This window comes from Carettochelys insculpta, chromosome 6 (genome assembly GCF_033958435.1).
Source record: "Carettochelys insculpta isolate YL-2023 chromosome 6, ASM3395843v1, whole genome shotgun sequence".
NCBI lineage: Eukaryota > Metazoa > Chordata > Testudines > Carettochelyidae > Carettochelys > Carettochelys insculpta.
Genome location: NC_134142.1, coordinates 87,108,820 through 87,125,578, shown reverse-complemented (window position 1 = coordinate 87,125,578; position 16,759 = coordinate 87,108,820). Strand labels below are relative to the sequence as shown.

General features: G+C 44.4%; 1 long non-coding RNA gene across 2 annotated transcripts in view; it reads right to left on the bottom strand.

Moving 5' to 3' along the window:
• LOC142015443 (uncharacterized) overlaps positions 1-16,759 on the bottom strand; it is a 61,901-nt gene that overhangs the window by 26,086 nt on the left and 19,056 nt on the right. The window lies entirely within an intron of this gene.

The following is a 16,759-nucleotide window of genomic DNA, read 5'->3' as shown; positions in this document are numbered from 1 at the left end:
TCAGATCTGACAAATTAATCTAAATATTTTTGAAATGTAGAAGATTCATAAGAGTTTTTCTTTAAACCTATTACATTAGCAAACATCAGAAACATTGAATAGTGTGTGAAGTAGTGAAAACAAATGAAATAGTGTTACGCTTCTAACTTGAAGTTAATAAAGGCAAGGTATGCAGAGATGAAACAAAACTAAGTCTCTGACCTGTTCTGTTTGATCAGGAAAAACAGAGCTGTCTGAATGTGTTTCAACTGTCACAGATGCTGCAAAAGCTGGGCACCAGGTATGGATAAAGGTGTTTATTAACCTCTGTGTCTTTTGGCATTAAGTTGAAATCACAGCACAATTGCACTGTGAACTTTTTTGGGCATTGGAATTTTTGTAATGAGGAACGGTGTTTGCAGGTTGATGGGGAGTATAAAGTCATAGGCTAGTGTAAGACTTTGAGCCACAACCTGCTGGCTCAGATATAAGTACTGCTAACAGAGCCACACTGTGACAGCTTCCTTTCAGTAATGTGTTGGAAAGCTTCTGGTACCGGGGAAACAAATGTGCCCTAACCAAATGCCTCCCATTTGAAGAGGATTCCAACCAAGCAAGCAAACGAATAAAATACCTCTGGAGCTACATCTACACTAGAGAAATCTTTCAAAAGAAGCCCTTCCGGAGGATCTCTTCCTAAAGAACTTGTTTCAAAAGAGCATGTCCACACACACAAAAAAGTGGATCAAAAAGCGATCTGCTCTTTCAAAAGACAGATAGTTCTCCAGGGCTATTAATCTATTACTTTCCATGAACACTATATTTTTTTCTTAAATCTCCCTAAACTAGGCTGTGTCTACACTACAAAAATAACTTCAAAGTTCTTTACTCCAAAGTAAAACTTCAAAGTAACAAACTTCAAAGTTGAGTGTCTACACACACCCTACTTCGAAGTTCAGCTTCGAAGTATGGTACTCCTCCATTCCCAGGAATGGGGTAAGGACTTTGAAGCTGGGCTCCCTTACTTTGAAGTTAACTGCAATGAGGCTCCATGTTTGTTTCCACATTATTTTAAGTTAACTTCAAAATAAGGGAAAATATGTGTGGACTCTCTGCTGGCTACTTCGAAGTAGTGCCTAGCTTCAAAGTTAACTTCAAAGTTAGTTCCTAGTGTAGATGAATTCTTTGGCAACCAAATGTCAAAAGTCAGTTGACTGGGAGAGGAGTTGTAATGGGGAGAAATTCCAAGCTAAGTAAAAACACTGCATTGCCATTTTATTCAAAAGCATTGTGATTTTTTTCATGAAGAACGGTCAATTGTTGCTGATTCTCTGTGTATTATTTTCTTCTCCTTTTTTTTTTTAAATTTTCCCCATGCAATGAAAGCTAGTTCTTCTTCTTCTTATCCCTGGTTTAGCAATCTGCAACATGTGAGTGCCTTAATTTATTGATATTTTTATTAATTCCATGTACTATACTCAAGAGAATAATCAAATTTAAAGCTCAGGGACACTGATTTGAACATTTCCTGTGTAAGTGTTTGCATATTTCTGACATAAGACCTCAGAAGATGTTATCCCTTCTGTCCCTGGTTTCAGGCGATATTCACTCAGTGTTAGTCCTTGCTCTTCCACTACATTAAGAAGTAATTTGTGAGAGTTTGGCTTCTCTCTGTATCTATATGTAACCAGTATCCCTAACTCTTAATTTTCACAAATGAATAGTTCACTACACTTAATTTCAAGGACAGAGTACCTGGGCTGCTGCTTAGCAATTTGCTACTTCGTTAATCAGTCGAAGGGTATCTAAAGGGCAACTCAGCTTACATGCATAACCATTACATTAAAAACAGCCAGACTCTTCCCCTCTTTCTTCTTCTTGAAACAATATCTGCTGGGCAAATTCTTCCTGAGAGGAGCTTCAGATAAAAATAGCATCCACAGATAGGAATCACTGGTATTAAATTAGACAAGCAGAATACAAGGAAATGAATTTTATTTCTAAAGTGTTTTTACACTGGAAATGTGGTCCAGTGTTGCAGCTGATGACTCAGACTTAGGACTAAGCAATTGCCTTCCTTGCTCTTGTACTCACTTATTGTGTGACTTTAGAGAGAGGTTTATTTAAATTTTCTGGACTGGGTTTTCAAAAATCACCTAAGCAAGTTACCAGCAGATACCATGACTGTCAGTTGAACTTCGGCACTTAACTTTCTTAGGCACTTTTGAGGGATGCACCTTCAGTGGGTTCCTTTGTTGGCCTATCAAATGGGATAATATTTTATGGGATAATACTTACAGCTCAACTTGGTAGGTCAAAGTGTATAGAAGAGTACTTCAGAGCTGCTATGAGGCTCCGTGTTTGTTTGCACATTATTTTAAGATCCTTAGATGGAATCTTCTGTTGTCATGGAAAAATTTTTATTCTACAAAAGAACTGCCTGATAATCAGAGTTAGATACAGAAAACACTGTGCCTAGGGGCCTGGAGTTGAATGTTAACTATGTAGACAGAGAACTTGCCATGACACATTCAATAATTGTTTTTGTACTTGTGATGAGGCACACAAATGCTACACAGCAGAATGGGGGATAAAGAGCTTCTGCAAAGAAGCTTTGCAAAGACCTGAAGTGGATGTAGAAAGGAGTTGAAAGGAAAATAAAAGAGTACCCTTGTGGGCAGATCAGGGAAGAGGACAGATCTGTAACTTGCAGTTGCTGGGGAAAAGGGTAGACCTTCCCTAGTTATTCCCTAAAGATCCCTCTCTGAAGGAAGAGAGGTCCTGACTTTGACACACTCTAGAGAGGAAGGCACTCCCCCCGCCCCCCCACACTCTCTTAATTGCCCTTGTTTTTATCATGGACTACCATGGAAGGTGAGAGACCTTGTCAGAGGGGTTACTGAGACCCTCTGAGTGGTCAATTTTTTGCATCCATACTAGACGCACAAAATGGAACCCTGGAAGATCGAACCTGAGGAGGCTGATATTCTGTGGTAGTATAGATGTAGCCCAAGTCAAACTGCTGTACCAAAACCTCAACTGAATATTTTTCATCTTAACAAAAGAGTTGGTATGATTTGTGCATCCATCTTCAGTTTTTGTTTCAGGAATAAGTAAAAATATAACAAAGATCCTAACTAAAATCCGTGTTTGTTTTGTGTTTCCACTGCAGTAGTCAGTCCCTTCTTGGGGAGATTTCAGCTGAGATTCTGAAAGTTGTCATATGTTTCTGGAGTTTAGGGCCAAAAGAGTCTATTATATCATCTAGTTTGATCTTTTATATATCATAGGCTATTAAAATTTCACCCCAGCATTGAGCCTTATTGTCAACCAGTTTTACTTTGGATTGCCAGTTCCCATTAAATGGCAATGGGTCTCTGAATTCTTTAGGTGAAGTTCTCAAATTTCCAGCACACCTTTTGAAAACTTAAAAAAATGTGGGTTGAAGAAATATCTGCAGTTTAAGAGAACGACAAGAAGTCCTGTGGCACCTTTTCAACTAACATATTTTGGAGCATAAGCTTTCGTGGGCAAAGACCCACTTCCTCAGATGCATGAGTGGATGCGGGGGGGTGGTTTCAGAGGGGTATCTAAAGAGTAGGGTCCCAGTAAAAGGGAGGGCCAGAGCTGACAAGGTCTATTCAGTCAGGGTGGAAAAGGCCTATTATCAGTAGTATGCATGAAAAGAGGAAAAAAAAGTCAAATAACACACGGGGGGGATATGGCCCATTGTCAGTCTAATGTAGAGATGTTAGCACCTAGGGCAGAGAAGCTCTTTTTGTAAGTAGTAACAAAGAGGAAGCCGTGCTAGTCTATACACTATCAAAACAAAAAGCAGTCAAGTAGCACTTTAAAGACTAGCAAAATGGTTTATTAGGTGAGCTTTCGTGGGACAGACCCACTTCTTCAGACCATCTGAAGAAGTGGGTCTGTCCCACGAAAGCTCACCTAATAAACCATTTTGCTAGTCTTTAAAGTGCTACTTGACTGCTTTTTTTTTCTTTTTGTAAGGTGTGAGCCACTCCCAGTCTTTGTTCAGTCTTTGGTTAGTGGAGTCAAATTTTGCAAATAAATTGCATTCAGAGATTTCTCTCTGCATTTGATTTTTTGAAATGTCTTTGTTTTAGGACTGCTACTTTTAAATCTGTTTCTGAGTGTCCAGGGAGATTGAAGTGCTCTTCCACAGGCTTCTGTATATTACTGTTCCTGATGTCTGATTTATGTCAATTTATTCTTTTACGTAAAGACTGTCCAGTTTGGCCAATGTAAATTGCAGTGAGGCTTTGCTGGCACATGATGGCATATATTGTGCAGGTAAAGGAGGCCCTGATGGTATGGTTGATGATAGGTCTTGTGATGATATCACTGGTGTAGAGATGTGAGCAGAGTTGGCAGCGAGGTTTGTTGCAGGGATTGGTTTCAGGCTTAGAGCTACTGTTTTGTGATCTATAGTGGCTGGTGAGGATTTGTTTAAGGTTGGCAGGCTGTCTGTAGGCGAGGACAGGCCTGCCTTCCAAGGTCTGTGAGAGTGAAAGATCATTGTTCAGGATGGGTTGCAGATCACTGATGCGTGGGAGAAGCCTTAGGTTGGGGCTGTATGTGATGGTCAGTAGTGTTCTCTTGTTTTCCTTGCAAGGCCTGTCTTGTAGCAGGTGGCTTCTGGGTACTAATCTGGCAGAAAGAGAGTCCCCGAGAAAGGGCAGTTTCTTCTGCTAGACTGAGCGTGTAGTTGGATAGATTGACAATATTGCTGGGTGAGTTAAGGGTACCACTATTGTGGCCCCATGTGGAAAGTAGGAGTTTAGACAGTTTATAGTCCTTTTTCCTCTGTAGAGAAGAGAAATGTGCATTGTAAATCTCCTGTCCTGTTTTAGTAAAGTCCAGCCATGTGGAGGTTTGTGTGGAAGACTGTTGGTCTATGAGAGCCTCCTGATTTGAGAGCTCTCTTGATGTTTCCCTGTTTGCAGTACAGGATGCTGATCAGGTGGTTCCTCATTTTCTTAGAGGGTACGTGGCACAATCTCTCACTATAACCTGTGTTGTATGTTGATTTCAGTGGGTTTTTCACCTTCAGTCCTTTTGGTATGATGTCCTTCTGTTTATATTTGGAAAGGAAGGTGATGTCTGTCTGTATCTGTGCAAGTTTTTCCATGAGGTTGATGGATTTCCACTCAATATGGCTAAATGCAGTGCCTTGCATGGTGACAGGTATCAGAGAGGTAGCCGTGTTAGTCTGTATCTTCAAGAACAATAAGAAGTCCTGTGGCACCTTATAGACTAACATATATTGCATTTTAAGGCACGACTATGTACCTCATGTTGTATATAGTTTAACTCAACTCCTGGTTTGAATCCTTTCTGCTCTTATTCCTGTATTTCAGCCATATAGAACTCATTATCACTGAGGAAAAGACCACAAAACTTCTGATTGGTTGAAATTGAGGATGGTCCTATATCTGGAAGAACTAGACTTTTCAGTTCTAAAGTTTAGAGACATGCCTGTAAATTATAGTGGGGCAGATTATTCCACATTGACCTGTTTTGGGGCTTTAATATCTTCCACCTACAGCTGTTAGTTCTGGTCATGGTAAAGAGAGGATGAACTCTGCCTCTGATTCAGTATGGCTGCTCCAGTGTTACTTTGCTCCCAGAAACAGTAGTGTTAGGAATCAGAATTTTGGCTTGGATCTGTCACTAAAGTTAAAAGATGTTACTAATTTATTTATTCATTTTTTTCGTATTCAGTTTATTTGTGTTACTGTGAAAAAGCAAAGCCAATAGCCACCGCAACCGTAGGCTGTACACAGTTCCCTCCCATCCCCATTAGCTGCAGCTACATGGCCCCTCCCTTTCAGAAGAGGCGTGCAAATGAGTGAGATTGGAAATGCAAATGAGGCACAGATGTAAATATCTCTCACCTCATTCGCTTATTCCTATTTTGTTTCAGGAAGAAGGATGCTTTCAAAAGGGAGGTTTCCTTTCGAAGGAACCTCATCTATATGGCTGCTCTGGCTTCCGGAAGAGCCATTTCTGGAAGCCAAATCACGTGGGAATATGCAAATAAGGCACACAATACTTGAATCTGTACCCCTTCCAACAGGGAGGGTCCTTGTAGATGCAGCTCTTGGTGGGCTTGCTATGAAGATCAGTTTCATTTTGTACAAGGATTTTTTCTACCTGCAGAGGCTGCCTTCTTCACACACTGTTTGATAGATGGGCTTGTATACGCATTACCCATCCAGCCCCCATCTGGAGACTGCATTGCCCCTTGAAGGGCAGTTAATTGATGTAGTGAATGTTAAGAACAAACCTCAGAAGCTTATTTGCTGCTGGATATTGGAACATTAATGACAGAGTTGCAGGGAGGGTGTTTCCTGGGTTTTAATGGGATGAGTAGATGGCTTATGGCAAAGTTTTGGTCCATTAACTATGCACAATGAGTCATTAAACTGCATGAAATGTACTGTTAGGGTCATTATTGTTATGATAACCTAAACATCTTTTGAAATCACTTTACACCAGTTCCTTTTAAGGTTTATTTCTCCATGAATTTCCCATTCTTTGTGCGTGACTCCAATGATGATGATGATTCTGTTAAGCAGCACTGACTTCCAGTTTTGATTCATCTCATACTGTAGGTTGTGCTGATCCCTATTCTCCTTGCTCAGATCTCCTTTTAATGACTGCTTTCAGGTGGAATTTGGCACAGAAATCTGTTTTATAAATAAGTGTTTGCAAGCCTAACACCAATAGAAATTATTTTAAAATAAATGCTTTGTTTAAATAAACATTCCAGCACTTCTCGTGGAATAAATTGCTATTCAATATGTGTAAACTTAGAAAGCTGGGGATTATGGTTTTCATGATTTATATAGCACTATAACTGAACATGGCAGTTACAGCTAGAGCTGGCTGAAACTCAGGATTTCTGGTTTGCAGGAACTTTTGGCATCTTGAAATTTGGTTTCATTCTGATTTGGAACAAAACATTTTTTTTTAATTCTCGCATACCAGAAATCTCCTCTCCCCGCTTCCAAAATTGTTTCAGAAACACTGACACATGGTTTCTGGTATCAGCAGCTGCTTCATAAAATTGACATTTCATGCAGCACCTGTCAAGACACCTAGAGCCTGTGGCTACCATCTATACTACAAGATAAATTCGAATTTATTAAAATCAACTTTGTAATGCTGTGTTTTATAAATTCAAATTGGAGTATCCTTACTTCCCCACAGGCTCCCCACAAAGTCCACTTATTGCTGCCACATTCTATTGCCAAACAGTGACTGCTGCAGCAGTGCATTGTGGGAGCCGATCCCACAGTTCCTTTAGCCCTGTAGCATTCAGGGTGTTTTTGCTTGTGCAGTGTGGGAGAAAAATGCCCCACAAGTAGTTGTGAGTATCTTCACACATTGCATTGCCCTTATTTCCCTCCTATGGAAAGTAAATGGCCATTTTTCCAGGAGGAAGGAAGGAAAAGTAAGGCATCAAAAAAGATTGCCAAATTAACTGAAATCTCTTGTTTCAACAACTCAACTGCTTTTTATAACTGTAGCCGTAACTGAATTGTCAAAGATTTTACAAAAAACAGCAGGTGTCTGAGTCTTCAAGTGGCCCTCCAGCCGCTGTTCCCCTCCCGTGATTACGTGTGATCCGTGAAAATAATACAGGAACAATGCAAAGCTTGAAGAAAGAGTAGGATAGTAAAGGTTTGGAAAAAAGATTAAGTGAGGCAGGGTTTTTGTCTTCCCAGCCCATTACACAGCTCCCGTGCCCTGGAATCACCCAGCAAGTCTCTGTCTTCTCAACTGGCCTTCCACCCACTCTTCCCAGTGTTAAGGAGGCAAAGCTTGAAGGAAGAGGATAGAAAAGTTTAAGAAACAGATTTTGGGCTTCCCACTACACTAAACAGAGTTGTCCAACACGAGGGATGGGGCTCGTCTAATTTCAACAAGTGGTGATGCTCAGGTGGGTGGGGGGCAGTGCTGACTGACTGTGTGTCATGGTGCTGGACCCCTCATCCCATGTGGTGGATGGACTGGAGGATGATAGGCCAGTTGATATAGTTACAGAAAATCTTTTTTTGTGTGGGGGGGGGGACCATGGAGGCAGAGCCAGTTGAAATTGTTCCCAGGCAGCTGCAAGCCCTTGAAAATATTTTTGGTGGGGGGGGGATGTGGGGTCCGTGGCTGCAGAGCCAGTTGAAATGGTCCCACATGTGGCAGCAAGCCCCAAAAATCTTAGGTGCTGGGGGAGACTTCCCCATGGTGGTGCAAGTCACAAAACATATTTTTGTTGGGTTGGGAGGCCAGTTGAAGCAGTCCCCTGGACAGCAGCAAGCCCCCAAAAATATTCTTGCTCTTGGAGTCCCCAGTACACACAAGCCAGGATGTGGGACCACCTGGCAGCATGGTCTGCACTGAACAGCAGGCACGTCCTTTTTTACTGGGTCAGGGGCTAGCTACATGATGTAGTTGGGTTTGGGAAAGACTGTGGGAGCGCCTGTGGAGGCGGTTGGTTCTGCACACATGTAAACAACGGAAAAGAAATTTCTTGGCCTCTCTTTCATGCATAACCTCCTCCCCCGCCCACACACACAGCACAGCACAGAAAAAAAAATCAAGTGATCAGTTTGCTGAGGTAGAGACAGAACCATGAACTCCGTGTTGGGGCTGTTTTGGATGGGTAGACGCTCTCACAGAGCTGATAGCAAAGAAAGAAAGGCATTTGTCCCAGACTCTCATACAAGCATGACCGCACAGCCACTGGCTTCCTGGTGCTGAATTCAAATTTGCGGGCTTCCTTTTACCTAATTCCTGCACACCTGAAGAGCAGCAGAGATGGAAGAGGCCAGAATGGAGCACTGTGGGGCATTGTGGGATACACACAGGAGTCTGATTTTAAGATGTTGTGCTTCCATGCTGGCTTTCATTCACACTTTTAAATTCAAACTTGACACTATACCCAGCTGGTTTTGATGGTGTTATGATATTGATATTAGTTCTCCCTAAATCGAGCTAATGGTATTTACAATGAAGAGAGTGATGTTGTAATATCAAGCTAACTGCTGTAAATTTGCATTTATCTCATAGTGTAGACATAGCCTTTGACTCCAGAGCCATTCCACATGTGGACTTTCCTCAGGTCAGGGCAGTCTGAGTGGCAGGGCTATAACCACTGGCTCTGCCCCCAAACCTCCCAAAAGAGGAATAACCCCGTAGTCTAGAGCCCTAGGCTAGTACTTGGAGACCAATGTTCAATCCCCTGCCCTGCCACAGACTTTCTGTATGAGCACAGGCAAATCACATAGTTTCTCTTTGTCAATTACCTATCTCTAAAATGGGGACAATGCTTACCTCCCAGGGGTATGGTAGGATAAAAGACAGTGAATAGCTCTGTGTTCCACTAACAGAAAAACATTTTGTAAGAGTTACATATTATTTCCAGGATCCCTGTTGTGGAGTTGAAAACCTAGACTCAATCATAGTGAAAAACTGCCTCCCAGGGTTGCCCTGGAGCCAAGGACGAGCCAAGGACCCTAAAGCCTTAGGGTCACTGACCTTAGGGCTATTCCAGAGCTTTCATCTCTTAAAGAATGGGATCCCCAGCCTGAGTGCAGACCATGTGGCACGGCTTTGTAAAAGCCCATTAGTCAAGATGGCAGGGAACCAGGAAGTTTTCTAATAGAAGCCCCTGCCAGTGGCTCAGTGCAAGTGTTGGAAGCCTAACTCACTTTCATGTGAAATTTCGGGTTCAATGGATCACCATTTTCTGATGAAACAGAGAAAACATTCAAACAGCTCTACTTGCAATCTGAAAACATCCTAAACATTCTCTACCTGACAATTTCAAGGTCATGCAGGAAGTTGTTATGGTTGTCTTAATCTGATGAGCTGGGATATCTTACCAGTTTTAAAAATAGATCTTGTATCCCTAGGCTTTAGTGCTGGATGCTATCTCCTGCTGTCCAGACTTCCCTCTCTGACATCATCTGAGATCTGAAAGACATCTATAAATTTCATATGTGTTTTTCACTGCTCTGACCTGTCCAACTTCTCCTTCTGTCTTTACTCTAATTCCCTGTCTTCTGTCTTGTGACATTCAAATTTCTCACTGAGTTCTGTCCTTATTCTCCCCCTATGCCTTCCTTTTCTCCCTGTATTTCATCCATGTTTTGCCTCCTCTCCTGTTCTGACTGCTCCCTTTGGAGCTGTCTGCTGTACAAATACATCAAAGCCCACAGTGTTGTATTACAATGTGGTTCTCCCCTAGAGTCACTGAAACATGATTGCAATGAATAATGTAGACGAATCCTTTGTGTTTCATAACGGGGCAACCACCTCTTTTGCTTTGATAGCACAATGCTTTATCTTTTAATTTTGTGTCTTTCACTCTGTGTCCATGATGGAAACCTATGCAAGGGTGTTTGCAGGCCTGTGGTGGAGGTGGGTGTTTTTGTTTGTTGTGAGTATTTGAGAGTTTAAAAGAACAGAATTTGCTGCAGATGAGTCACTCTGCTACAGAATTCAAGATGAACACGAAAGGGACATTGATTTTTGGTTTGTGTGTGTACACAGTCACTTTACAAATGTCGTCCTAAAAATCTCTTTCAGTTCAGGATATTGCACTGAGGGCTTGTCTACACTAGCTCCCTACTTCAAAGGGAGTGTGGTAAGAAGGGCTTTGGGAGTTTATTTATCAAGTGCTAAGATGCATATGCAGCACTTCATTAAGCAAATTCTCCCACCTGCGGCAACTTCAAAGTGTTAAACTTCAAAGTGCCGGCTCATGTATAGCTGCGGCTTGCCTGCTGGTACTTTGAAGTGCCCAGGGCTGGGAGTTCGAAGCACCCTGTGCACTTCAAAGTACCAGCAGGTTAGCTGCGGCTAGACACGAGCTGGCACTTCGAAGTTTAACACTTCGAAGTTGCCGTGGGGGGTAATTTGCTTACTGAGCTGCTTCATATGCACCTCTGCATTTCATTAATAAACTCCCAATGCCCTATTTACCATGCTCCCTTTGAAGTAGTGTAGACAAGCCCCTAGGTTTTCAAAATCCTGTAAGGCCAGTATTCCAAGAACCTCATGTTTTGGATTAATTTTACATGAATTTTCCCTCTTAAGATAAGAGCCTCAACTGCTGTAAAGTGGTATAGTGTCCATAACTACAATGACTTCTTTTCTCTCTACTTTTGCCCCAGTTTTAATATCTCTCTTTTTGAGATGGGAGACCACAGTTGCACACAATATTCAAGGCATAGTTGTACCAAGGTTTTATATGGTGGCCTTAATACTTTGTCTTGTTACATATCCCTTCTCTAGTTTTTTTAAGCTTCTTTGACTTCCCCTGCACATTAAGCAGTTATCTTTTAACTATCTCTTCCTAGTGACTGCAAGATCTTTTTGAGTGGTAGTCTAACTGCCTACAGGTAGACGCAAACCTAGAACTTCTGGAGCTTAGTGGAGGCACCTCTACAGCTTGAGCTGAAGGCCAGCTGGCTCTCAGCTTAGGCTGTAGAGGACACTTATTCTTTCTCTGAAGTGGTCTTAGTACCACTTACATGGGACAGTTTACCACATGTAGGTGTGTGGGTAACAGTAGCAGTTAACTTTGATCCCATTATTTTGTATGCATGTAGTCTGGAATGTTTTCAAATATTTTATCTTTTCATTTGCAACACTGAATTTCATAGACCATGTTGCCCAGTCACCTAGTTTGTTATTACTACTTTCAACTCTTTGTAATCTGCTTTGGATGTAAGTATCTTGAGTAAGTTGGTATCATGTGCAGACTTGCCATCTCACTGCTTACTTCTTTTTTCGCATAATTCATGCCTATGTTGAACAGCACTGGTTCCAGTACAGATCTTTGGATGACACTGCAGTTTCTAAAAACTGAGCATTTAGTAGTCCTACCCTTTCGTACTGACCTTCAACCAGTTATAGATCCATGATAGTGTATTGCCTTGTAAACCCAGGGTTGTGAGCCCAGTCCTTGAGGGGGACCTTTCAAGGTATTGAGGCAGGTTAGATTTAAAAAAAAAAATTGTCAGGGATGGTGATAGGTCCTGCTGTGTGTGCAGGGGACTGGACTCTGTGCCTCTGAAGGTCCCTTCCAGCTCTATAAGATACATATAGAACCTTCCCTCTTATTCATTAACTACTTAGCTTGCTTAAGAGCCTTTGGCAAGGAACCATGTTAAAGGCTTTCTGAAAGTCCACCTACAGTATATCCACTGGATCACCCTTGTCCACATGTTTGACCCTCTCAAAGAGCTCTCATTGGTTGGTGCCACTGTATGTCTGATAATTCCTTTATAGAGCTTCACCAGTGTGCGTCATAGTGAAATTAACAGCGAGGAACCCGTGCTAGTCTATACACTATCAAAACAAAAAGCAGTCAAGTAGCACTTTAAAGACTAGCAATTACCTAATTACCTAATAAACTATTTTGCTAGTCTAATTACCTAATTACCTAATAAACTATTTTGCTAGTCTTTAAAGTGCTGCTTGACTGCTTTTTGTTTTGATACTGAAATTAGGATTACTGGCCTATAACGGTCAGGATCACCTCAGACCCCTTCATTAAAAAAACTCAGCATTATATTATGTATCCATCAGTCACATGGTACAGGGGCTCAAAGTGGCGACTGTTAGACTGCTATGGTCCAACTGAAACAATGCTACTGTTGTGTGATTGGTCATGAAGCTTTCTGGGGAATATGAACTTCCCCAAAGTAACACCTTCTCCTATCCCTTTTCCTTTCCTCATGCTGAATTTGATCACCTTGAAATGAAAGAGTGGCACATTGTCATGTGAGCTCCATGTAAAATATTTCTACCGCTGATGACAGAGCTCTGTGTTTGCTGCCTGCTAGCTCTGTGCACAATTTATATTATTATGTGTAAAGTACTTCTGTACTTGTATAAAGTATTACTGAAGAGGAGAAACAATAGCAAATGGTCAGACTATGATGCTCGTGAGCTGCAGAAATCTGGGTTTTATCTGTACTGAAAATGTTTTCCAACTCCATAGCAGTAATTAGCAATCTTCTTTTCTGGCCAACCTCATTGTTGGTATGCCAAGCAATGGAATAATAGAAACTGACTGACCTCAGAGTCTCCCACTTCCTGTTGCCTGGAAAGGCAACACAGTTAATTAATGAACGTATCTAAAAAGTGACACTAAAGAACAGTGCAGTAGGTTAAGATAATGGGATGGAAAAGCAATCAAAGAAGAGAGATGCTGATGGAATTCACACAGTGGCCTCAGCTCAGAGGAATACTTTGTAAATTCTGAAGAATCTCAGTGTGGTTTTCTACGTAAACCCTCCCTCGTTTTTTCCTCAGTGACTGCTAGGTCTAAATGGTGGGTGTCAGAGGTAAAATCTATTGCAGGGGAGTATGATGGGCATAGAAAGTCAAGTTATATTTATCCATCTCAATAAACTTTGTCACTTCACTCCTATTCTAGTCAAGTTTGAGTCTGCTTTGGTGTTGAATTTAATTATCAGTACTTGTGAGAAAGCGCTTGACAATAACCTTCAGGAAAACTGTTGAAGCTTCCCTTGTCGTTTCACTATATGTTGTTAAGTAACTCTTAGTGCAGAGAAGGTGTTGAATGGCCAAGCTGTGGGGATGTTGTTTGCTTTCCTTATTTGGAAGAGGGACTTTAACCTAGGTCTCCCACTTCGGGAACTACTCTGATCACTAGATAAAAGTCAGACTTTTGCTTCTCTGGCTAATATTTAGTCATAGGCCAACAGGAAAGCTTGAATGTGCTCAAAATTAGACAAAGCTTGACGTGAATCTGGTTGCCCACATCCCACCTGAGTCCCCTGATAGCTAGGCTATTGGCTATTCCACGGGAGGTTGGTCTGTCTGTCTCGAGCATAAATACTGTACTACATATAAGCACATTTCATAGACGTGTTTCTGTGAATTGTCATTTTCAGACAAAATTTGTCAAAGTCCTGATCAGCTCTAATATATATATAGATGACTGGGCAAATGTTTGTATTTCTGGGTGGCATTTGTTACAGTAAATTCAATTGCTTGCTGGCCCTCAGGTTAGGATTGAATTGTGTCTGTATGATAACTCTGAGTTATGGTTATATAGAGGGGCTTTATGGGTTGCAAACTAATTTGTTGGAGAGCACATTTCTCTTTTGTGCTTGTGTATCTATCCACCAGCCACAATTTAGCAAAGTACTTCAGGATGTTTTTAAATTTAAGCATGCAAGTCATCTCACTGAAATGATTGACTGCTCGTGCTGAAAGTTAAGCAGAGTCTTAAGTGCTTTGAACAACTGGGGCCACTGTGAACTCCCTCAAAAACACTTGCCAGTTTTTGTGTTTACTATAATTTGTTCTATCCCATATATTTAGAAAAGGAATGGATCATAAATGTTAGTGGTATCAGTATGATCAGATAAATGTGATACAAACTAAGACTTTTAAGAGCACCTTCTTAATCTGGCTGTAAACTGCCAATTTTTCTAACTGCCAAGTTTTAACTCCTAAATGTAATTGTCTGGTTTAGGTATCTAGAAATGTGGGGGCTTTCATGTGTAAAACAAACATTAATGTAGCCCTGCCTAATAGCTTTCTGATGAAGCATAAAGATTAGAACCACAATAAGCAACCATTTAAAAATTCCCTGTTCTTTATTCATTACCTCAATTTAACATATTTTCCATTCTGTTACTTCTAGGCAAGTAGCACAGATGGAATGTTTGGGGCAATGGTTATCCCTCTTGCTGCTCAAGGCTGCGTCTACACGTGCACGATACTTCGAAGTAGCGGCACCAACTTCGAAATAGCGCCCGTCACGTCTACATGCGTTGGGCGCTATTTCGAAGTTAACTTCGACGTTAGGCGGCGAGACGTCGAAGTCGCTAACCTCATGAGGAGATAGGAATAGCGCCCTACTTCGACGTTCAACGTCGAAGTAGGGACAGTGTAGACGATCCGCGTCCCGCAACGTCGAAATTGCCGGGTCCTCCATGGCGGCCATCAGCTGGGGGGTTGAGAGACGCTCTCTCCAGCCCCTCAGCTCACTGGTGGCCGCGTGGAGCGGCCCCTTAAAGGTCCCCTCCCCCGCCCTGACTGCAGGAGTCTGAGGCAACGTGCAGGCTGCAGCCTGCACACGCGGGCAGCCTGCCGAGCCCTCAGCCCCTGAGACCGGCGATGGCTGCCCAGCAGCCCCCCCAGCGCCCCCAGGGGACCCCCCCCAAGGGCAGCCAGAGCAGCCAGGGCAGCCAGAGGGCCACGCAGTCTGGGAAGTGGCAGCGGGGCCCCTCTTGGACGGAGGCCGAGATGCGGGACCTGCTGGGGCTCTGGAGCGAGGAGGAGGTGCTCCAGGTAATGGGGAGCAAGAGGCGGAACGCAGATGCGTTCACTCGGCTGGCCGACGGCCTGGCTGCCCGGGGTCACCCTGCCCGCACTCCTGACCACGTTCGCAGTAAGGTCAAGGAGCTGCGGCAGGGTTATGCCCGGGCCCGGGATGCGGCCAGCCGATCTGGGGCCGCCCCCGTCACTTGCCCCTTTTACAGGGAGCTCAGGGACATCCTGGGCTCCCGGCACACCTCCTCCCCTCCGGCCACCCTTGACACCTCGGCTGACAAGCCCGAGCAGGCCCTGCAGACGGACTCCGCCCCGGAGGCAAGCCCCGCACCCCGGGGGCCCCCCCCCCGGAGGCCATCCCCGGGACATCGCGGCAGGAGGAGGAGGAGGAGGAGGAGGGGGGCTCCTCCTCCACAGAATCCAGCCTGCAGATCCTCCTCCTGCCATCCCAGAGCAGCAGCAGGGCCTCCGACCCCCGGGGATCTCCGGACCATGGGAGCGGACCCACAGGTAGGTACCCCTCTCTGGTGGACACCCCGGGGCTTGAGGGGCGGGAGGAACAGAGATGTGTCCAGGGCCCCCCACACGCTCACATGGCCATGGCCCCAAGGACACTAGGGCCATGGCCCTCACAGCACTGCAGCCATCAGCCCCTGCCCCCCGCCACCCTGCATGACAGTGCCATGCCCCATCCCCGGGCCAGGGGGGAGCGGAACCTCGAGGGGCCCCCGGGCAGAGGGGGTGGGACACCCCGCAGCAGCAGCATGTGATGGAGTGGGGGGAGTGCCAAAGGGAGACTCAGGCCACATATGAGCCACCAGAGCCGAGGAGCTCCCAGGGCCAAAGGAGGATCCTGGCGCTACAGCTGGCAGGTGACACCTCTGCCCTGAGCAAACAGGAGGGAGGAGCCGAGCTGGCTTGGAATTGGGGGGCGAGGGCGGGGGCCACAGGTAGAGGCTAGGGGAAGGGAGAGCTGGTAGGCAGCCATCCAGAGGAGGGGGAAAGCTGCATGCCAGAGGGGCCCCCCTTGGGGTCTTCTCCCCACGACGGGTTGGAAAGACTGTCTCTTCCGACAGCTGGTGCTGTCACTCCTGCCAGAAACTGGCCATCTGTGACCTAAGAAAGCTCTCCTGCTCTCAGACCCTGCGGGGTGAAGTGAGAGTCGCTCCCACCAGGGGACGGGGTGCAGGGCAGGGGGACCCCTGAACCCCATCCATCACAGCAGCATCTCCCGGGGACGGGGATGGGGAACCTGCAGCACAGGGCGGGGGGGACAAAGGCCACGGCTCGGGGCCCACACTAACGCCTGTCTCCATTCTTCTTTCCCCCCTCCTCTCCTGTGTCCTGCACCTGCACCATCTGAAGGACCGGAAGAGAGCGCCGGCGAGGCCTCGGTTGTCCCGGAGAGCCCTCCGGGACCCTTGCTCCAGGGCAG